Raw genomic sequence first — 24,928 nt, 5'->3', positions numbered from 1 at the left:
GCGCAGAGACATCTGGCGTGCAGCATAGTCCCCATGTGGGAGAAGGGTACCCTACAGGCTGACCAATAGAGCGGTCACGGGAGATTTGGTGACCAATGGAGTGGTCAAGGGGTATTTGCTGACCGATAGAATCAAGGGGGATTTGCTGACTGATAGAGCAGCCGCTAGCGATCTTGGAAGTAGATCGAGCAAATCCGAGGTTACCGCTGCATCCCAGTTTTGGGAGCCAGGACGGACCTGCTAATGACTGTATACGAAGCAGGAGAAGGGTAAGCGGGCCTCTCAAAATTGTGACAAGGTTATCTGGGTAATATTTGCAGCTGCTGTAGGGATAATAATTTGGAGTGTTGATAATTGTATGTCTTATTTGTGGATGTCTGGGTATCTCATGTTGAAAGCATTTGTGTATGTGTTTTGTGATAAATTAGCGGGTGTTTGTTCATTGTCTTTAAAAGGAATTCAGAGGATCTGCTGAGAAGATAAGGTTTTGCAATTTACGACCTTGTTAAGGGGGAAGACTAAGCAAGTAGATAGTGGGGAGGGGGTGTTGGATAAACATCCTTGGTAAAACAAAGACTCTGTGAAATACTGTTTCCCGCTTCACTACCCTCCCCCTTGAACACGAGCACAACGCATGATCATTGAAAGAAAAACAACGACCCCCAACAACGAACTGCGCAGCTTCAGAAGGTCCAACAAGTCCTGACAAGCCGAAACTTGGATGCTATAAAACGGCGACACTGAAAAGGGAAAGTTGCGTGCTGTGGTGGAGCGGAGACTCCCCAGCCGCCCAGCGCTGTTTTGCTTGTGCCTGCTTACTTAATTAATAAAATATTTCTGATAGACCAAGAAATTTGTATGGTCTCATTTATAACAAATTTGGTGCCGTGACTCGGATGAAGGCGGATTGACTGGGAATCCCTCTAGGGGAGGCGCCCCGCCGATTTCGGCGGCCCCGGGAACGGGAAATCCCGCTCGAGCCCTTCACCGACGAACCCAAAATTAGGCACAAGCAAATAAAACCGGTAACCCCAAGCAATCTTTGTGCACGAAGACCGAACGAAGACCCACGGGGTGGGTAAGTATAGGCCGGTGATCCGTTCGGTTGGGGTTGGTGATCCCGGAGTGCGTCTGTGTGAGACGTCCAATTGCGGACGAAGTGAGTGCGGACCCCTCAGTAGTGCGGTTCCCACATCCCGCGAGGGACTGGGCCATGACCAGGGGGAAGCGGCTCTGTGTGTGTGTGAAGGCACTCCGGAAGATGGGACAGAAGAAGAGTAAGCCTTCTGGTCCCATGGGTGGGGTAATGCCTAGTGCTAGGTTGCCCCCTATTCCCCCAGATAGTCCACTGGGGTTAATGATTAAGAATTGGAGTGATTCCCCTTTTAGGCGGGGAAAGGATAAAGTAAAAATGATTCATTATTGTGTTGAAGTTTGGGGAGGTAGGCAAATTATTGGCCCATATTCGGGTCGTTTGAAGACTGGGTTTGCCAAGCCTTAAGCATTTATGTAAGTGCAAAGGAACCTTTTTGTTTAGAGGAGAGCGAATATGCAAGCCTTTGGATTGGCTCAGAGAATCGAGTTAATCTGTACCCTCTGTACCCTTTAAAAGAAAAAGGAGGGGCAAAATTACAAATTGTGGAGCAAGAGATAAAGTACCTGGGTCACCAGTTAAGTAAGGGGACTAAGAAGTTAGACCCAGGCAGAATCAGTGGAATATTGGCTTTAGCATCCCTGCGAACTAAAAAGCAGGTACGGCAACTGTTAGGGTTGACCGGATACTGTAGACAATGGATAGAAGATTATAGTGGAAAGGTTAAATTTTTATATAACAAGCTGAATAAGGATGGATTACTCAAATGGACAAAAGAAGATGAGGAACGACTGAACAAGTTAAAGGAGGAACTAGTACGCCCCCCCCAGTGTTAAGCTTACCAGATTTAAGGAGGCTGTTTTGTTTTTTTTTTTGTGAACAGCGCAGAAGGCACAGCATACGGAGTGCTGGCCCAAGAATGGGCAGGGAGTAAAAAAAAAAAAACAAAAAAACAAACCTGTGGCCTATTTGTCTAAATTATTGGATCCGGTTAGCCGGGGTTGGCCAAACTGTTTGCAGGTAGTGGTAGCTGCTGCCTTGTTAGTGGAAGAAGCACAGAAGATCACTTTTGGGGGGGAAATCAAAGTAATATCTCTACACAATATATGCGGGGTACTGCAACAGAAGGCAGAGAAATGGATCACTGACGCCAGATTATTAAAATATGAAGGAATTTTGATTTCCTCTCCAAAATTAACCTTAGGAACAACCTCCCTACAGAACCCTGCTCAATTTCTTTATGGGGAACCAAATGAGTCCTTAGGACATGATTGCCTCCGAAATATAGAAGAGCAAACGAAATTGAGACCTGATCTAGAGGAAGTGGAATTACCCATTGGTGAACAGATATATGTGGATGGTTCCTCGAGAGTAGTCGAGGGAAAGCAAAAATCAGGATACGCGTTAGTAAACGAGAAAACATTTGAGATAGTGGAATCTGGACCTTTGAGCCCTAGCTGGTCTGCCCAAGCTTGCGAGCTATATGCCATATTGCAGGCCCTAAAATTGTTGAAAAATAAAAGCGGTACAATATATACAGATTCAAAATATGCTTATGGGGTAGTACATACATTTGGTAAAATATGGAAAGAAAGGGGGCTCATCAATTCACAAGGAAAGGGTTTAATACATCAGGAATTGATTACCCAGGTTTTACAAGCTATCAGAGAGCCCAAAGAAATTGCTGTAGTACATATAAAAGGGAATCAAAAAGGCCTCACCCCTCAGGTTAGGGGTAATAATCTAGCAGATCAGGAGGCAAAAAGGGCAGCATTAATGAGTATAAGAATTATAAGAACGAGGGAAGATTGCCCAGACTGTGGGAAATACTTAATACTTATACTTAATATATAATAATTAATATAATAATTAATAATATAATAATATATAATAATGCTTAATATAATACTTAATACTGTGGGAAAGGCTTAAAGGAATTTCCATGTTATGATTGCTGGAGTGAATGGGGAGTTGATGGGATTGAATGCAATTGTTCAGAGGAAGAAAGCCCGCCTTATAAAAACTGCTACAAGTGCGGGCCGACTAACTCCCTGTGGTCGAATGGACCCATTCCCCTCCCCTTACTCTGTTTCACTAATACAGAAGAAGACAAGATGACACAAATGGGGGTTCAAAAAAAAAAAAAAAAAAAAAAAAAACGATAAAGGGAAATGGGTACTGCCTGATGGACGGGAAGTGTTACCAAAATCAGTAGCTATGAGGGTGCTACGGAGATTTCATGAACAGACGCACTGGGGTACTCAGGCGTTGGTGGATCAATTTGCCACATATTATATGTGTATAGGGATTTATAATATAGCAAAGAGGATCGTAAATGATTGCATAACTTGTCGGAGGGTAAATGCTCAACACATGAGAAAAAGGGTCCCGGGAGGAGGACGAGAATTGGCACATCGACCTTTTGCAAAGATTCAATTAGATTTTACTGAACTTCCAAAAACGGGGCGATATAGATACTTATTAGTTATTGTAGACCACCTCACAAACTTTGTTGAAGCATTCCCTACGGCAAGGGCCACAGCTCAAACCGTGGTAAAGATATTATTAGAAAGCATCATACCCAGATACGGGGTAATAGAAGCAATTGACTCTGATCGAGGCCCACACTTTGTGTCAAAGGTATCCCGAGACACGATGAAGGCTCTGGGAATTAAATGGGAATATCACACTCCCTGGCATCCTCAGAGTTCGGGAAAGGTAGAACGAATGAATGGTGAAATTAAAAGCAACTAACAAAGCTTATGATAGAGACTAAAACCTCCTGGGTGAAATGTTTACCGCTTGCACTATTGAATATCTGGACATAGCCCCGAGCCGATGTCGGAATCTCACCTTTTGAAAGGCTGTATGGTATGCCTTATGATTTAGAGATGCCATCTGATCACCCCCAGGTACAGGATATCCAATTAAAACCTTATTTAATACAGCTTATGAACCAACGGAGGGAGTTGCAAGCGAAAGGCTTGGTGGCTAGATATAGCAATCCATAGGATACAACCTGGAGATAGGGTTTTAATTAAGACATGGAAAGAAACGTCTTTAACACCACGGTGGGGAGGCCCCTATGTTGTTTTACTTATCACAGAGACGGCTATCCGGACGGCTGAGAAGGGGTGAACGCATGCCAGTCGCGTGAAAGGACCGATCCAGAAAAGCAAATGGGAAGCGGTCGCAGGCCCTGATGACTTAAAGCTCACGTTGAAACGAACTCGATAAGTATGGTCTAACTGTCTATGTATCGTAAAAAAAAAAAAAGGAGGAAAGGGGACCCTGTTTGATCAGAAAAAGGTCGCGGTTACCTGAGAAACTCCCCTGAAGAACACTGCTGCTGCCAAGAAGAACTTGCACCTTGTAGTTCGCTGCAACCGAACTGACAAGCGAGGCAGAGAGTGAAACGGTGGGGAATTACGTGGCCAGGTAAAGAACTCTGGAAAATGGGCCCTAGCCATTTTTTTTGCGATACATAGTAATGGGTACGATTGTTTACACTGTTCCTGGGTCTGCGCACCCTCACAAACCTTTTAAATGGAGCCTGATTAGATGGGAAGATCACCATGTTGTTCAGCAGATAACTACTGCTGGGGGACTGATAGGGAAGGCATCATCTATATAAAGAAGGAAGAGACTAAGAGTCCCCAACGGGTGGGACCAAATCAGAAACTGTCGGGGAGTGTTTTGAGGATTCAGCCTACACAAGCTTTTAGAATGCTAACTCCTAATAGCCCTAAACCACTGGAGGTTGCTAATAAATCAGTAAACCCGGAGTATGGGATTAGAAATGAAGGGGTGACCGGGAATAACATATGGAGAATCATGAATGCTAGTTATCAGTTGTTGAATCAACCAAATCCAGACGTGCCTAGACCTTGCTGGTTATGTCTTGATATAAGGCCCTCATATTACGACGCCATTGGGGATCTGGGAGAAACCACCCGTTCAAACGAAACCGATCCCCCACAATGCAATTGGGGAAGGGATGTAGGAATAACGTTAACGGAAGTAACTGGGAATGGCAGGTGCGTAGGCACGGTCCCTGGTGAGAAGTTCCATCTATGCAATATTACAGAAAATGTTACACAATTAGACAAAGAAAAATGGTTAATACCAGCAGATAACACCAGATGGGTATGTTCGTCTCTGGGGGTAACTCCATGCTTATCTTTGAAATTGTTCAACTCGTCTCATGATTTTTGTGTACAGGTAGTAATTATACCTAGGATTCTTTACCATTCTGAGGAGTATATGTACATCCAACATGCTATGGCAAAAAAAACACTTAAGGAAGAGAGAGCCTATTACGGCTGTCACTTTAGCCACTCTGATGATTCTGGGGGCTGCAGGAGCCGGAACTGAAATTACCTCTCTGGTAAAACAAAGCCAAGAATTTACCTCTCTACGCATTGCTGTAGATGAGGATTTGGCCCGTATCGAGCAATCCATATCAGCTTTAGAGAAATCTGTACGACAAAATCGTAGGGGATTAGATCTGATTTTTCTACAACAAGGAGGATTGTGTGCAGCCCTACGAGAGGAGTGTTGCGTATATGCAGATCATACTGGAGTAGTAAGGGATACAATGACTAAATTGAGAGAAGGGCTAGAAAAACGAAAAATAGAAAATGAAGCCCACCAGAACTGGTATGAATCCTGGTTTAATTACTCACTTTGGCTCACTACACTGCTATCAACTATAGCAGGACCTTTGTTGCTGCTCATATTAACACTAACTTTTGTACCATGTATATTCAATCGAATAATCGCGATTGTAAAAAAACCGATTAGAGGCAGCTCACCTTATGCTTGTGCGTGCGAAATATGAATCTCTTGAACAGGAGGAGGATGACGCAGAAACTTTAATATTGAGCAAACAAGTGCTTCAAAAATTCATCAATGAACAAAATATGTTAGAAAAAGAAAAAGGAGGGATTGTGATAAATTAGCGGGTGTTTGTTCATTGTCTTTAAAAGGAATTCAGAGGATCTGCTGAGAAGATAAGGTTTTGCAATTTACGACCTTGTTAAGGGGGAAGACTAAGCAAGTAGATAGTGGGGAGGGGGTGTTGGATAAACATCCTTGGTAAAACAAAGACTCTGTGAAATACTGTTTCCCGCTTCACTACCCTCCCCCTTGAACACGAGCACAACGCATGATCATTGAAAGAAAAACAACGACCCCCAACAACAAACTGCGCAGCTTCAGAAGGTCCAACAAGTCCTGACAAGCCGAAAATTGGATGCTATAAAACGGCGACACTGAAAAGGGAAAGTTGCGTGCTGTGGTGGAGCGGAGACTCCCCAGCCGCCCAGCGCTGTTTTGCTTGTGCCTGCTTACTTAATTAATAAAATATTTCTGATAGACCAAGAAATTTGTATGGTCTCACTTATAACATGTTTGAGACAAAGTATTGTTGTGAAGTGAATTACTCCACAAGGAACACGGCCGGAGATGATACAAACAAGTGTGGTTATTGTTTTAAGTGAAATATTCTTGTGGTATGAGCGAGAAGTGCAAGGGGCCTCTCTGTGTGATTGCGTGATTGTGCTGTGTGAGTGAGACGCAGCATTGCTGCGAAGCGAGTGCGGAGTTCCGATCCGCGGTTCCGTATTCTCCGCGAGGGGAGCGGCCGGAGACGAATGAAGCGCATGACAGACCGAAAAGAAGTGCTGTTTTATCCAAGTGTTGATTGGTGGTGCCCAATATACGGGCCCGGCGGGGCATCTTGTAATCCTATTTTGTTCTTAAATGTTTTGAGTCTGACAAGGAGGAAGGTGGGAGTGTTAGTGTTGGGGAGAATCGAATGGATGTTCTATTAATGTTTCTCAGGTGATGGATCATACGGTATAATTAAATATTATTAAATGTACTTACATTATCAAGTAATCTATGTATACTGGAAACTTAGGGAGTACACTGAACATTCAAATGAATCGTTGAAGGGGAACCCTGGGAGGGAACAGGTACAACCTGACCTTGGATAAGGGCCTGGAAATGATGAAGTGAGTTGAAGTAGAACCGAGGAGCGGAGAGAGCATGCGTCGAATAGAAAGGTGAAAAGTTTAGCGAAGAGGAAGACTCCTTACTTCATCTGGACGACCACCTGGACGACCACCAGAGTGCGCCACGCATGTGCAAAGGGGAGGGGAGCTAATTAGAATGAAAAGCGAGGCTGATGTTGCAACCTGTAATGAATATGTATACCTGACGCAATGTTGTATGTATAAATAACGGCTGGGAAGTAACGGGACTTGAAGCCAGATTTGGGCACCTGCCCCGGCTTCCAGCGCTGAATAAAGCACCTTCATATAATCACTTGGTGGTTATGTGGTTGCTACGCTAACATTTTGGCGACCCAGATGGGACAGCGTGGGCACTGCTGAGGCGGATCGTGTCTCGGTTTCGCTCCAGCCGGCACCGAGGGATTCTCGGGGAGCAGTCGACCACGACCGACCTCCGCTGCTCACGACGTACCACTGGAGTGGTAAGCAAAGGTGCTTTCAACTTTGAGTATTCGGTACCGATTTGGTTGGGAAAGCCTGCCGGTCAGACGCGGCGAAAGCCACGCTCGGTTGGGCAGGGAGCTCCCGGGGTAAGCCTAGGCGCCGTCCGTTAGACAGAGCGAAAGCTCTGCAGGTTCGGCATTCGTGGTTTGGTATTGGTAATTGTATTGGTTTGTGCTGAAGGGTCAGCACCTGGTATTATTGGTATGTGGTAAGCACGCTGCTGCTCCGGCAGCTTCTGGGGGAGTGTGCTGCTGCTCCGGCAGCTTTTGGGTTTGTATCATAAGCTCAAAATGAAAAAGATTAAAGGAATTCTGGGAAAAGATGTACCTATCCCGCGGACATCCCCACTGGGGTGTTTGCTAGCACACTGGAAAGAGGGAGGTTTTGGTCAAGAAATGCGGAAAGGAAAGCTGATTGATTATTGTAACATTTGGTGGCCACAGTATAAACTAGAGGACCAAGAAACTTGGCCTGAGAATGGAACATTGCAATATAATACAATTTTACAATTAATGCTATTTTGTAAGTGGGAAGGAAAATATGATGAACTGCCGTATGTGGAATTATTCTTTTATTTGCGCCGAAAGCCTGAATGGCAGCATGCTTGTGGAATAATGGTGCTTGAGGTTTCAACTGAGGAACGTTGTTGTGCATGTACTAAGGAGGGACGCTGTATACAGCATCAGGCAATAGAGAATAATAAGTATTATGGGGAAATGAATAATGGAAATATTGACTTGGAAGTTGCGCCGTCGGCTCCGCCAGAAGAGCCAGGACAGGGAGGAAAAAAAAGAAAAGGAAGATAGCAGTAGTGATGGAGAATCCCCGACTTTAGTCTCCCCTGTGTCACATAGGACCTGGCAACAGCGAAGGGCAGGAGAAACTATAAATGAAGAGGGAGGGAAAATAATCGCTCCCCTCAGGCAAGGAGTGGGGACAGAAGGACCGGTATATGTCAAGGTGCCTTTTTCAGCTGGGGATTTAATGATATGGAAGCAAGCAGCCGGCACCTACAGGGAAAACCCAGATAAAGTAGCCAGGGTAATGAAAATGATAATTAAAACCCAAAATCCCGATTGGGATGATCTCCAGGTGATCCTGGATACTTTGATGGATTCAACAGAAAAGGACATGGTATTGCGGGCAGCCAGAGAGAGAGCCCGAGAAGATATACGAAATGGATTAGTGCTTGGAAATCTAGATCAAAACTTCCCCACCGAGGATCCCCAATGGGATTATAACACAGGGGATGGAATAAGGAGGCTGAAGAGATATCAAGATTGGGTACAAATCGGGGTACAGAATGCCATGCCCCGGACCATAAATTGGTCAAAATTGTATAATGTCAGGCAAGAAAAAGCGGAATCACCTTCCGCCTTTTTAGAGAGATTGAAAGAAACTGCTAAGAAATATACAGATTTAGACGTAGAGACTGAGCAAGCTAAAGCTCAATTAGCACTCATTTTCCTGGGACAAGCCCAAGAGGATATTAGGAAGAAATTGCAAAAGTTAGAAGGTGCAGATTTGAGAAATTTGGATAGGCTGTTGGAAATAACCTGGAAAGTGTATAATAACAGAGAAAAGGAAACGACAAAAAGGCAACAACAGAACTTATTAGCAGTAATTCAAGGGAGAGAACATGCAGGATTAAGGGGCAGGGGAAGGAGGAAATACGGCCGTTCTTACAACCCCTTGATTTACGGTTTGGAGGCAAAGAAATTACGCATAAATTTTTATATGTACCAGAGTGCCCTATTCCTCTTTTGGGACGGGATTTGCTAACTAAACTAAACGCTACCATAATGTTTGAAGATGGAGAATTGATTATGAGAATCCCGGAATCAAAAGTGGGACAAATATTAATGATTAAAGAGAAGGCTGTTCCTCATATACCAAAAGAGGTAGAAAATGCAGTAATGCCTGCTGTTTGGGAAACGGACGTGCCTGGAAAATCAAAAGTAGCCCAGCCAGTAAAAATTGAACTTAAGGAAGGGGCCCGACCGGTACGGATTAAACAGTACCCATTGAAGCTAGAAGCTAGGCTAGGGATAGTAAAGATTATAGATAAATTTCTTAGCTACCACATTCTGGAGGAATGCAAATCTGAATATAATACCCCAATTTTCCCAGTAAAGAAACCTAATGGGGAATACAGGCTAGTGCAGGACCTTAGGGCAATAAACGAAATAACAAAAGATATTCACCCAGTGGTGGCTAATCCTTATACATTGTTAACATCTGTAAAAGAGAAATATAAGTGGTTTACGGTAATTGATTTAAAAGACGCCTTCTTCTGCATACCCATTGACAAGGAAAGTAGAAAGCTTTTTGCTTTTGAATGGGAAAATCCACGGAACGGACGAAAGATTCAACTAACCTGGACAAGGTTGCCTCAAGGATTCAAGAATAGCCCGACCCTCTTCGGCAGTCAACTAGCTAAAGAAATAGAAGACTGGATTAACCAAGAACAGATTCAGGTACCAAAGGACCGATACTTGCTGCTACAATATGCGGACGATATATTAATAGCTACCGAAGGAGAGTCAGAATGTATTCAGGTAACTATTGATATTTTGAATCAATTGGGACTAAATGGGTACAAGGTTTCTAAACAAAAGGCACAAATCGCGTGCACAACAGTAATTTATTTGGGATGTGAAATTTCTCAAGGACAAAGAAAATTGGGAGTTAACCGAATACAAGCTATTTGTGAAATCCCCGAGCCGCGAAATTTGCATGAACTACGGGCTTTCCTAGGTATGGCCGGGTGGTGTAGACTGTGGGTAATGGACTATGGACTCATAACAAAGCCCCTCTATGAAACCCAAAAGGCCTGTACATTCACCTGGGGAAAGCCACAACAAGAGGCCTTTAAAAAATTAAAAGAAGCCCTGATAAAGGCGCCTGCCTTGGGCTTGCCAGACTTATCAAAGGACTTCCAGCTGTTTGTGCATGAGAGACAACGATTGGCATTAGGAGTACTGACCCAGCGACTTGGGAGCTGGAAAAGACCTGTGGGGTATTTTTCTAAACAATTGGATGCGGTAAGCGCTGGATGGCCCTCGTGTTTAAGGGCCATGGCAGCCACAGTCCTTTTAATACAGAAAGCCAGGAAGCTCACATTAGGGAAACGAATTGAGGTGTTCGTGCCACATATGGTGACTACGGTATTGGGGCAAAAGGGGGGCCATTGGCTATCGCCCAGCCGAATGATGAAATATCAAGCTATACTAACTGAGCAAGATGATGTAATCTTAAGAACTACTAACCTATTGAACCCAGCAGTGTTTCTAGGAACAACTACGGAGGAAGGAGACCTCAGTCATGATTGCGTGGAGATCATCGAACATACCTATGCCAGCAGAACAGACTTAAAAGATCAGCCTCTGGAGAGACCAGATTGGGAACTTTTCACGGATGGAAGCAGCTTTGTGGAAAATGGGACTCGTTATGCAGGATACGCAGTAACTACATCAAAGGTAGTGATTGAGGCAAATTCCCTACCTCCGGGGACTTCAGCCCAACGAGCAGAAATAGTTGCCCTGACACGAGCCCTGGAACTAAGCGAGGGTAAGAACGTGAATATTTGGACAGATTCAAAATATGCATTCGGGGTAGTTCATGTACATGGGGCATTATGGAAAGAAAGGGGAATGCTATCCTCACAAGGGACTAATATAAAATACCAGGAAGAAATATTGAAATTAATAACAGCTGTACAGAAACCCCAACAGGTGGCCATAATGCATTGTAAAGCCCATCAAGGAGGGACGTCAGAGATTGCAGAAGGTAACAGATTGGCAGATTTGACGGCCCGGAAGGTCGCGCGTGAAGTACGGAAAGTAATGGCTCTAATTCCATCGAAGGTAGGCCTCTCTTGTTTCAAATTACCTAAAAACCCAATGTATTCAGCGGAAGATGAGAGACTTGCAAATTTGATGAAGGCCCAGAAGAATCCTGACGGGTGGTATGTGACTACGACAGGACAACTCATAGTGCCTCCTATAATAATGCGAGAAATTTTACAAATAAAACATAATGAATGTCACTGGGGTGCAGAAGCAATGGTGACCTATTTGAAACGAGGTGTCATCTCGGTACACATGTTAACAATGGCAAAGTCAGTAATGTCAAAATGTGAGCTTTGCTTAAAGAATAACCCGGTAGCAAGGAAACATGCTGAGATGGGGAGAATTAGAGCTGGAATAGAGCCTGGAGATTACTGGCAAATAGATTTCGTGGAACTGCCTAAAGCAAGAGGTTATAAATACCTATTGGTAGGGGTTGATACTTTTTCAGGATGGCCGGAGGCCCTTCCCTGTCGAACCAACCAAGCTAAAGAAACGGTAAAATGGTTACTACGGGAAATAGTCCCTAGATTTGGTGTACCATTGGGTATTTCTTCAGACAGGGGACCACATTTCATTGCCAATGTGGTTAAGGAGGTTAGTAGGTTACTAGGAATTACCTGGAACTTACATACCCCATGGAGGCCTCAATCTAGTGGTCAAGTAGAGAGGATGAACCAAACTTTAAAAGGACAATTAAGCAAAATCTGTCAGGAAGCTAAGATACAGTGGCCACAGGCCTTACCAATAGCCTTGCTAAGAATTAGAATAAAGCCAAGAAGTGGGATGTCAGTAAGTCCCTATGAAATCATGTATGGAAAACCTTATGAGTCTCCTGAACCGAACCCGAATATGCATGTTACCGGTAAACAGGATGTATATAATTATGTTTTAATAGTAATGAAAATACTTGCTCTTGGTATGAGTGAAGTATTTTCAAAGGGGGGAAATGTTAGTGTTGGGGAGAATCGAATGGATGTTCTATTAATGTTTCTCAGGTGATGGATCATACGGTATAATTAAATATTATTAAATGTACTTACATTATCAAGTAATCTATGTATACTGGAAACTTAGGGAGTACATTGAACAATCAAAAGAATCGTTGGAGGGGAACCCCGGGAGGGAATAGGTACAACCTGACCTTGGATAAGGGCCTGGAAATGATGAAGTGAGTTGAAGTAGAACAGAGGAGCGGAGAGAGCATGCGTCGAATAGAAAGGTGAAAAGTTTAGCGAAGAGGAAGACTCCTTACTTCATCTGGACGACCACCTGGACGACCACCAGAGTGCGCCACGCATGTGCAAAGGGGAGGGGAGCTAATTAGAATGAAAAGCGAGGCTGATGTTGCAACCTGTAATGAATATGTATACCTGACGCAATGTTGTATGTATAAATAACGGCTGGGAAGTAACGGGACTTGAAGCCAGATTTGGGCACCTGCCCCGGCTTCCAGCGCTGAATAAAGCACCTTCATATAATCACTTGGTGGTTATGTGGTTGCTACGCTAACAGGAGCATTATCTAAGTAACAGTTTAGAAGTTTTGGTATATTCGCGGTGGTGTTTGGTCAGTTTCCCAAGTATGGGGGGAGGGGGGCTGACTGATTATCAAAGCGGTAGAATGGAGAGTCACTTCTTTGGTGGTTCGGGCTTGAGCCCTGGGAATTTGGTAAGAAGGGGGAGAGCGAATTTATTTAGGCCTCAATACCTTTTAAACCCCCATCTTGACGGATACACAGGAGTGATTCCTTGTTTTGTGTGGGCTTACTAACAAAGTGCATGAGAAAAATTAGCATTCGGCTTGAAATTCGGTCCTGTTGAAATGTAAATTTTGTGAAAAAGGTGGTATTGTTTGTCTAGAAGACGGAAGGCTGAGTGCTTCAGGTGTTTTTCCGAAGTCCTGTGGATTTATGATTGGAACGGGGCTCATTAATAATCTGAAATAGTGAAGTTTGTATGTGGAAAGAAGAGTTTAATCCCAGAGAACTGGGACATTTGGGAAGAAGATTAGGAAAAGATAGTAAAAACCTTCAATAAAAAGGTTTGCGTGGAAATTGAAACAAGGGACAGTAACTAATATAAATAAATAAAAGGGAATGGGAAATCGAGGAAATGGGTAATATCCAAAACAAAGACGTCCTAAAAAAAAAAAAAAAAGCCTCCTTGGGTGCATATTGGCACATTGGAAGGATATTGTTAGAAATGGGGGCACAGAAAGCAAGAGGACTTTCACTAAGTATTGCAATCAACGGTGGCCACTATATAAGCTAAATGGCCACTTTATGGATCAATCGACTATAACAGTGTCTTGCAATTAATGTTGTTTTTGAGGAGAGAAGGAAAATAGGATGAAATGTTGTATACTGATATGTTGTTTCAGCATCTTGGAGGGAAAAGGGTATGGAATTAAGTTGGCCCCTGACTGAGCTTTTGGTGTTGGCATTAGAAAAGTACAGGCTGGAGAAAGATAAAGGAAGTGTTAAAAGGGTTGTTGAAGGTGTTAAAGGTTGTGTGGCATGTAGTATTTAACAGAGCTGTTTGAAGCTGAATGAGCAGGGAAAGAGGATGTAGGAATGCTAATAGTTCCGCCTCAACCCGAGGCTGAGATCTCTAAATCACGGGTGTGAGCCCTCTGGGGCAGAGGGACCGTGATGGGTCCGAGAGAGTTGTCATGGAAACAGAAAAGCAGCTAACTCTTAAAACAACCTGAGTTCATGTGTGAGCTCAGATTGCCAATGGGACCGCTCAGGGAACTGTCAACGATTGCATTCCCCTGACCGACCCCCTCACTGAGACCCTAATCACCCCGGAAATACCAAAATCTGGTTAAACTGGGAATTGAGAATCTGTCCCAACAAGGTCCAAAAGAAACCCCTATGGAATTTTTGAATTTTTGGACCAACTTTGAAATGCAACGAAGAGAAAAAAACTAAAACAAACAGACAAAAATTTGGACCTGGCTTCAGAAAACAAACAGAGGCAATTGGCTAGCCTCTTTCTAGGGCAATCGGCCCCTGATATCAGAAAGAAATTGTCTTAGGCTGCAGGACAAACTTACAACAGTCAGGAATGACGGGGACATGGGGCATCTACCCTAGCAGGTCCACCAGTTGAAATAAAGCTAGGAAACGAAGACAGAGGCTTGAATTTTTGTTGGTTATGGGAGCTTCTTTCTCTGTGTTAATTAGTCAGTAAATGTAATAGGAGCAACTGGCCAACAGGAAAAGGCGGGTTTTTTTTTGCAATGCTTGAAATTTAAATTGGGAAAAATGATTGGAATTACAAACTGAGAAAAACAGTCGAGTTTGGTTCATGGTACTAGATTTAAAGGGTGCCTTTTTCTGCCTGCCCGTGGCAACTGAAAGCCAGAAACTCTTTGCCTTTGAATGGGAAAAATCCTACTAGAGGACGGAAAACTCAGCTTACTTGGACAGTGTTACCACAGGGGTTCAAGAATAGCCCCACCATATTTGGGAAACAACTAGCCTGTGATCTTGAAGCTTGAAAGTCCCCTTCGGGAAAAGGGGACACTGTTGCAATATGAAGAAGAAAAGGAATGTGTATAATGGACTATTAGTTTACTGATTTTTTTCGGCACTAATACTGTGAACCCAGCCTCTTTCCTTAGTAACAGAGTTTCCAGATTACCCATTCATGATTGCATCAAGACCATGGACACTGTATACTCCAGCTGACCAGACCTAAAGGATACACCCCTAGAAGATGCGGAGGATTGGTATATAGATGGCAGCAGCTTCATCCACCAGGGACTTCGCCTCACAGGATATGCGGTAACAAACATCAGCCCAAAAGGTGGATATCATCACCTTGATAAGAGCTTTTGAGCTGGCAAACATTTGGACAGATTTGAAATATGCCTTTGGTGTGGTGCATGCACATGGGGCAATTTGGAAAGAGAGAGAGGACTTTTATCTTCCTCAATTAAACATGCAGAAGAGATACTGAAATTACTCCAAGCAGTATACCTGCCTACTAAAGTTGACATTAAAGGACATCAACTAGGGGATACTGATATTGAAGAGGGAAATAGGTTGGCTGATGTAGGAGCCAAAGGGGTGGCAGAACGGGCCCCTGAGAGTCAAATTTTGGCACTAGTACCAAGAACAGAAAATCAGGCATTAACAAAAGCTTTAGAAAATGAAGTAGGATATTCTAAGATGTAAATGGAAAATGTTGCCTGCAGGTTTAATGTAAATAAATGATGGGAGAATTGTGATACCATATTAAATTGAATGGTAATTGTAGAACATAATAAAGCATGCTGGGGAGCTGAAGTAGTATAAGAGTTTTTAAATAGAAAATGGATAGGGCCTAATTTGTATACCATTGTTAGACAGGTATAAAAGTAATCAAGCTCCAAACAGTGGCAAATTATTTTTTTGAACTCCCAAGAAAAGGGAGGTATCAGTATTTATCGGTATTAATTGACACCTTTTCAGGATGGCCAGAAGCATTCCCAACTAGAACAGCCAAGGCTCGGGAGGTAATTAAGATATAAGAAATAATACCACGTTTTGGAGTTCCAGCAACTATATCCTCTTACAGGGGACCACACTTTATCTCAAGAGTGGTACAAGAAATTAGCTGCCATTTGGGTATAGACTGGCAACTTCATATCGCCCTCAGTCGAGTGGCCAAGTAGAAAAAATGAACCACCTAATCAAACAGCAAATTGTGAAACTGGGACAAGATGCAAATTTGGTCTGGCCTCAGTCTCTTCCTTTAGCCCTTTTGCGTATACCAAGGGCAAAGGAAGGGTTAAGCCCCTTTGAAATCTTATATGGACGACCCTATGGAATACAAAGAGGGATATCCATGCAAGCTGGGGATGAAATTATGACCTCCTATATGGTGGCCTTAGGTAAACAGCTCGATGAAATTGGACAGCATGTGAGTGGGACTCGGGGTAGAGGGTTAGATGGACCAGTGCACAATATACAACCTGGAGATTATGTGTATGTAAAGTCTCTTGCAGAGAAGACCTTGAAACCACACTGGGAAGGACTGTTCCAGGTCACAGCGACAAGAATCAAGGAGCAGAATGCCTGGATCTATCACAACAGTGTGAAAAAGGCACCCAAGACCCCATGGAAGGTTACTCAGGTGTGACCTGGAAGGTTACATTTCTCACAGTCCTAATGGTATCATTGGTCAAGGAAACTGAACAGTGGGTGCACGATACCTATGTGAAACTCACCCAGGCAGTGAGTGATAGCTTCAACCTTTCTGACTGTTGGGTGTGCACAGTGCTGCCTAGAGGCAACCTAGAATTCCCCGTATGGGGCATACCCAGTATGAATTGGACATTGACCTTTGCGCAACCAAGAAATGTGTCCTGGTTCCAGTTAGGACAGAGTTAATTTTCCCTCCTAGTAGCTGGTAGGGTGCTATGTTTTGGATTAGGATGAGAAGAGCGCTGATAACATGCTGATGTTTTAATTGTTGCAGAGCAGTGTTTACACCAGGCCAAGGACTTTTCGGCTTCTCGCTCTGTCCTGCCAGCGAGCAGGCTGGGGGTGCAGCAGGAGCTGGGAGGGGACAGACCCAGGACAGCTGACCCAAACTGGCCAAAGGGGTATTCCATACCATCTGACGTCATGCTAAACAATATATAGGGGTGGCTGGCCGGGGTGGGGGGCCGGCTGCTCGGGGATAGGCTGGGCATCGGTCAGCGGGTGGTGAGCAATTGCATTGTGCATCACTTGTTTTCTTACACATTATTATTATTAATACTATTATCATTATCACTCTTATTATTATTATTGTTATTATTATATTCCTGTCTTAATAAACTGTCTTTATCTCAACTCACCGGCTTCACTTTCCCGTTTCTCTCCCCCATCCCAGAGAGGGAGGGGGGAGGGTGAGCGAACGGCTGTGTGGTGTTTAGCTGCCAGCCGGGTTAAACCACAACAAAATGGAACATGTCCATTTGGCAAGGATGATCGTGAACATCTAGCGGAGAGATTTGAACTACTCCCACACGAAAATGTTAACATATACACCAGATGCTTAAACAATAAAACCTCATGCGTAGGTACAGGTCCGCTTAGTTATTTAGCCCAGGAACCTGACAACTGTAGTATGGCAGAATATGTAGGAACTTTTAATCTTACTAAAATTAGAGGTTATGGTGTAGGTGTCAACGAACTCAGGATCTCACGGCCTCAATTTTCTCATGCAAATCTGCAAGCTACAAAAAGGTTTCTATTGGCTATGTGGAGATGATCATGCTAGAAAAAGCTTACCCTTAAATTGGAAGGGTCATTGTATCGGGGGCTATCTTAGCCCTCGAGGGGGTATATTCAAATAACCCCTTCGTGATGAGACCCACGGGATTCCATAGTTTTGTAAGGTGGTTGATTCCATCTCTGGGAATAAGTGAATTAGAAAAAGCTGTCGTAAATATCTCAGCCACAGCTGATGCTCTTTCGGCATTACAGGAAGAAATTTCCTCCCTACACAAAGTAGTGCTTCAGAATAGGATGGGATTAGATATACTTTTAGCCAAGGAGGGAGGATTGTGTACAGTCATAAACCAAACTTGCTGTGTATATGTCAACAAAAACAGATTGAGACTGACCTGGAGAAGATTTTGGAAAAGAATAAAATTTTGCATGCAGTAGCTCAGGATGACACGTCCTGGGGATTTATAGACTTGGTAGAAAAATTAACTTCCTGGTTGCCAAACCTAACCTGGCTGAAACAGTTGTTTATCACAGTAATCGTGGTCGTGGTTTTGTCCATGGTTCTTTGTGTAGTGATCCGATGTACCTTATGGTGTCTTAAGAGTACAGGAAACTCCTACAGCAAGTGGAAAAAAAACAGCTCAGACGGAAACTGGAGTCTAACAGATATTTTGAAAGAGTGATAGATAGAGAAACACTATATTGAACCTAGAAATAGTAAAAGAATTTACTAACTTTTTAGAAAAGGGGGGACTGAGAGAGGGAGTTAGGAGAATCTTATCAAGTAGAGAGAGAGCGCTGACGGCATTAAACTAGGATGCTACTTAGTGTCTTTGCTAACTATGGTGCATTGTGCAAATTAACTAAAGCAAGAAGCCTTGGGCCCCTTACCAAGGTCAGTCTCCTAATAAGAGAGTGAGCCTATCTTAAGAAACTGGTAGAAACTGGTCCTGCAGATGGACAAGAGCCAAGGAGCAACTGAGTCTGCGCAAAGACAAGAGGTCAACTAGCGCTGATGAGGAAGTCATCAATCTTCATCCCCACGACCCCTGACGACCACCACCAGAATACACTGCGCAAGCGCAGATGGGAGGAGTTTATGGAAATGACTCCTTGGAACTAATTTTAATACGAAGTGGGGACAGGTTATGAATACGTATAGGCGTACTGTGAAACTTCACGCATATGTAACTCTTTACTGCATATAACCAAGGCAAGTTGCCGCGTCAGGTGCGCACGACTTTGGCGGGACTACCCCCCGTGCTGCCCAGCGCTGAATAAACATACCTACTTTACAATCTTACTGATTGTGGAGTCCGTTTTCCGCAAGTCACCACGGTGGAGCAGGGTTCCCCGCTGCAGCCCCGCTGCCACGATTACCACCGTGGACACCCTCTCAGCAAGAACCAGAGGGAGTGCTGGAGTGGATGTCTCCACAGTAATAGACGCCACCTTGTGCGGTACTCACGTTCATAAAATTCCATTGAACGTGAAAGGACCAGTTGGGAATGACTGTAGTGTACTGCTGCTAGGACGATCAAGTACAACTTTGACCGGATTGTTTGTTTTGCCGGGGATAATTGATGCTGACTACAATGGACAAATCCAAGCTATGGCTTGGACACCATCTCCACCATTGTCAATACAAAAGGGAACTAGAATTGCTCAATTGATTCTTTTCCGAGCAGTAGTCTGCAGGAGTTGGTTCAAGAACAACTCCAACAAGGACATGTTGTTCCGACAAACAGCTCATGGAATTCATCAGTGTTTGTCATCAAGAAGAAGAGCGGGCAATGGAGATTACTGCATGATTTGTGATGAATCAATGCGGTGATCGAGGACATGGGCTCCTTGCAGCCAGAAAACAGAAAAAAACCCAAACAAACAAAAAATAAACCAACCAAAAAAAAAAACACAAAAGAAAACATTACCTTTGAATATTGTATTGGACTCGCAATAAGCTGTAGGTGTTGCTCAGCGCATTGAGAGGGCACATTTGAGACATATCCCAAAGGAAAACTTGTTTCTAAAATTTAAAGAGCTGTTATTTTTGGTAGAGCAGCGAGTGCACCCATATTGTATTATTCACATGCGAAGCCACACCATGTTACCCGGTATTTCTGCAGAGGGTAATGCACGCGCTGACCAGCTAACTAATATGACCCTGACTGCCCTGGTGCCTAAGGTGCTGGAGCAAGCACCCATGCCTTTTTCCATCAATCCGCCAAAGTCTTGGTGAAACAATTCGCTATATCGATCACTGACGCCAAATTGATTGTCCAAACATGTCCTGACTGTCAACAACATGTTTCGACCCCGTCTTTAATGGTAAACCCTAGAGGTCTACGGTCCCTACAGTTATGGCAGACCGATGTAACGCATATTCCAGAATTTGGTCGCTTGAAATATGTTCACGTATTGGTAGATACTTTCTCTCATGCTATTTGGGCGACAGCTGCGGAGGGTTTAACTGGTCGCCATGTCCAGGCTCACTTCCGTGTCGCTTTTGCAGCGCTAGGCATCCCAACGGAAATAAAAACCGACAATCGCCCCGCCTATGGTAGTCACTCCCTTCAAACCTTTTTTCAAACTTGGGGTATCCGACACATCACAGGCATTCCTCATTCCCCCGCGGGTCAGGTACTTGTAAGCATTTGGACTTGATAGCTGAATACCTTTCACAACTCAAGCCATGAGGAGCTATTAATGGCAAAACTGCTTTTATTATTATTTTTTAAATGCCACCCATGGGTTCTGTGTGTTCTCAGAATTACTGTATCAGAATAATTTGTATATGCTTCTTGTTCCATTTCAGTAGATTATATATTTTGATTCTGCTGTTTACAGATCAGTATTTTTTCTAAGATTCTGATGAGAAATTCTATCAATCATTTTTAATCCTAAATTTCTTGCTGTTCTCCACCAATGAATTTTTAACATCTATTTGGTTTTTCTAATTATTGCACATTTTTAAGTTAAACTTCTTTGAATAGTTCATAACTCATTGTCCTCCAAAAATTAAGCACAAATATTTGGCTAAATTTAATTTCCTCTTTCTGATTTATGACTAAAACCTCTTCTGAGATCTCCAAAGTAAAATGTTTTCGTTTCCTGAACATCAGAAACCTATTTATTATATTTAGACAACTTAATTTTGTATGAATATGGATGAAAGAAAGATGAACATCTTGTGTTTTATTTTCAACAGTAAAGGGAAGCTCTTTTTGTTTTGATGTCTCGAAGTAACAGTCATCTGTCTGCACGGTAGTAAATAGCTTCCTCATTACTTTTGTTGTTGTTTATAGTTCAGGTCATAGGTCCCTGACCAAAGTTTCTTACTTAGAGCAGCTTATCAGTGGCTACTATTATAGGCAGCTTCACTTGCAGGTGCGTGCTTTCCCTTGTCACCCTTAACCTGCGTGGCGTGCCTGATCCCCAGAGCCAGCCCAGGGGCTGCACGGTCCCTGAATAAGATGGAGTGCTTCGTTTGAGCTCCTGAAGGTCAGAGGCGGAGAATTTCTGAATGGAGAAACTTCAAAGTCAATTGTGAAAAACAAAATGCTCTACTAAAATACGAAGCTTGCTGGTGGAGAAGTAGACTATTAAATATTTCCCTTTCGTATCTTTTTCTAATAAGTATTTATAGGTGAAGCATATAACAAAGCCTGTGATTAAGTTTGAATAATTTTTCAGATCTTAATAATTCCATCAGTCTGTTATTTTTTCAGGCTGAGAACTGACATGTTTCTCTGCAGCTCCAAATAATTGCTTTTGAGAAAAAAGCTTTAATATATTTTATATAACAACTTCACTTTGGATGGTTCTTTCTCAATGAATATAGAATAGAAACATATTTTATATTAATTTATATAGTGGTAACAAATATCTTCCAGTGGTTAAACAACCATTTCATATGGTTGTTGGATATAAAAATAATTAACAAGTATATTTCAAGCCTATAACCTGCCATGATTCAGAAAGTACTTTCAACACAAAGGTTTGTAAATTTAATACAGGTTAATTTTTTAGAAACAGATGTTGACTATTTCATAGAATGGCTAGGGTTGGAAGGGACCTTAAAGATCGTCTAGATCCAACCCCCCTTTCATGGGCAGGGATGCAACCCACTAGATCAGGTTGCCCAGGGCCTCATTCAGGTTGGTATTGAACACTGCCAGGGATGGGGCATCCACTACTTCTCTAGGCAACCTGTTACAGTGCCTCACTGCCCTCTGACTGAAGAATTTCCTCCTAACCTCTAATCTAAATCTCCCCTCTTTTAGTTTAAAACCATTCCCCTTTGTCCTGCCATTATCTGCCTGAGCAAACAGTTGTTCTCCGTCTTTTTTATAAGCCTCCTTTAAGTATTGAAAAGCTGCAATAGTTTACTGCAGTGTTCCGTATACCTGTGACAAACCACAATGGAAACTCATTTTTTTTAAATTACAACCATGGGAGGGATGTCCCAAGCAGTACTGCTGCTGGCAAAGGTATATTGGAAGGACAAAAGCCTTCGTTGTGTGTTGAGGCAATCTCTCTGGAGTGCCTGACATTGCAAGTTATTTTTTGCCTGGCAGATTGAAAAATACCTAATAAGTGTACAAAGGGAGGTTGATTCCCCCCCCCCCTTTTTTTTTCTTTTAAAATAACCAAGGACATTTCATTAAAAAACAAACAAACAAACAAAAACTTCTGCTTCCTTATATTGACTTAAATTGCAAAAAGGCTGTTCAGCAATAGCATTCCATTGCACTAAGCAATGTTCATAAATCCAAGAGATGGATTTTTCATCTGTACTGGGTTTACATGGCAAGGTTTTGGTAGCAGGGGTGGCCTTTGTGAGAAGAGTCCAGAAGCTGCCCCGTGTTAAATAAGAGCCCGTTTCAGCCAGCTCCAAAGGGACCCGCTGCTGGCCAGAGCAGAGCCAATAAGCGATGTTGGTTGTGAGTCTTTGACAGCATATTTAAGAAAGGGAAGAAACTGCTGCACAACAGCAGCTGGGAGAGAGGAGTGAGAAACAGCCCTGCAGACACCAAGGTCAGTGAAGGAGGAGGGGGAGGAGGTGTTCCAGGCACTGGAGCAGAAGTTCCCCTGCGGCCTGTGAAGAGGACCATGGTGGAACAGATTTCCATGCTGCAGCCCGTGGAAGAGCCCACGGTGCAGCAGGTGGATCTGGCATGAAGGAGGCTGCAGCCTATGGAAAGCCCCCGCTGGAGCAGACTCTGGGCCGGAGCTGCAGCCACTGGAGAGGAGCCCACGCAGGAGCAGGTGATCTGGCAGGAGGTGCCGCCTGTGGGGGACCCATGTTGGAGCAATTTCTTCCTGATGGATGGACCCCATTGTACTGACCCATATTGGAGCAGTTCTTGAAGAGCTGCTGCCTGTGGTAATCCCGTGCAGGATCAGTTCAGGAAGGACTGCATCTTGTGGGAGGGGCCCTTCATTGGAGCAGGCGAAAAGAGTGACCATGAAGGAGCAGCAGTGACAAAGCATTACAGATTGACTGCAACCCCCATTCCCCTGTGCCGCTTGGGGGGAGTATGTAGAGGAGGGTGGATGGGGAGGAAGGTGTTTTAAGTTTGCTTTTAGTTTCTCGCTGTTCTAGTCCCCTAGTGATAGGGAATAAATGACATTAATCTCCCTGCACTGAGTCTGTTTTGCCTGTGGCAATAATTGTTGAGTGATCTCCCTGTCCTTATCTCAACCCCTGAGTCTTTTCCATTGTATTTTCTCCCCCTTTTCCTCTGATGAAGGGGAGTGAGAGAGTGGTTGTGGTGGAGTTCAGCTGCGTAGCAGGATAAAACCACTAAATCATCCCATGAAGCTTGGTTTGTGTTCCAAACATCTACCCTTGGCTGAGCTTCTTGTAACTGCATTACAAGAGGTTTTGTTCAGTCCTACCTGTGCAAAGCTTGATGGAGCATTAGAGGGTAAAATAGCTTGAAAAGGAGACAAGAAGAGCATAGGTAAAACTAATAAGATAACGGGTATTTAGGTCAGTAACTAGAACATCTTTGAACATCATATATTCTCTTGTTTGCTTTGCTGTTTTGGGTTTTCCTTTTTGTTTTAAACAAGTGAATATCAGGTCTATCTGATCACAGCTATGTCTAGCAACATAATGAGCGGATTTTTTTTTGGTGGTGCAGGCAGAGTGCTATGCTGTCAAAAGGATGGTAGGATTGGAGCATACAGTATGCAAATTGGGAATTATTAAAGAAATGTTAGAATTGCATTGTATCCATTTAAATATTATGGAAGGCAAATGGCTAACAGAGGGATCTGGATACAAGTTGAATAATGAAAAAAAAGGGAGGGGGGTCTGAATATGGTTGGTGTGAGGAGGATAAATCTACAAAAGCTGTTCTTCATGGTAGGGACAGGTGTTTCAGTGTATGAAGTATGAACTTGTTTTGAGAGATAATGGTAAAACTTGATATGAAACTTCCTAACTGAGCATTTGTCTTCCTACCCACTCATTAGCACAGAACTTGCAAGGTGCGTTGCCATGTAAACAGGGTATCATAAGGAGGAGACATGGGGAAAAGCTTAAGCTGGCTTGTAGAAGAATACTTCTGTAACTTAAAATATTGTTGTACACATGGTATTCTCAATTGATGTTTTAGCAATATAAATAAATAGATACACTAAATTCAGTTAACAAAATATCAATGCAGTTTTCAACCCATATATTGGAGCATGTATATGAATGCTTACATTCACTCATCAGCTCAAGAATCAAAACCATCAGCCCGGATGTTGAAAGTACAGGCTAGTTTCCGTCCTTTGCTGGAGAGGATTTGAACCTGTGCATTTTCTTTGCATTTCACTTCTGACATGGATACTTTCAATATCAATATTGCCTCTGAGTCATTCTGGTCTAGTGGCTACCTTACCTGGGGAGAAGGTTTTGGTTTCTGCTCTAGTTTATATTTGTTCAGACAAAGGAGAACATGTCAACAGTGTATCTCACTTCAGGAGATACAGTACCTTTTTGAAGCAAATGATTTACTGCAGCATGTGATATTCATGGATTACAATAAAAAAAACTACTGATCCTTAGAACAGTACTTCCACTTATTTTAAAGGAATGGTTGAACATATTGTTACATTCTCAATACTTATTTTGATTACTTATTCTTGCACTAGAACCTTGTATGTCTGTGTAGATACGTAAGATGTGTATAAATATTCAGTTGTGTATATTTGTTTTTACTCATGATATAGGAGTAAAAGACTGCATGTGTAATCCATT

General features: G+C 43.1%; 1 pseudogene; it reads left to right on the top strand.

The window, feature by feature from the left end:
- The first annotated feature begins 413 nt into the window (after positions 1–413).
- On the top strand, positions 414–20,290 carry LOC136789442 (endogenous retrovirus group V member 2 Env polyprotein-like; annotated as a pseudogene).
- Positions 20,291–24,928: the final 4,638 nt, after the last annotated feature.

The sequence above is a fragment of the Anser cygnoides genome, unplaced genomic scaffold (assembly GCF_040182565.1).
Source record: "Anser cygnoides isolate HZ-2024a breed goose unplaced genomic scaffold, Taihu_goose_T2T_genome scaffold_45_1, whole genome shotgun sequence".
Classification (NCBI taxonomy): Eukaryota; Metazoa; Chordata; class Aves; order Anseriformes; family Anatidae; genus Anser; species Anser cygnoides.
This window is presented reverse-complemented; position numbering and strand designations above follow the sequence as displayed.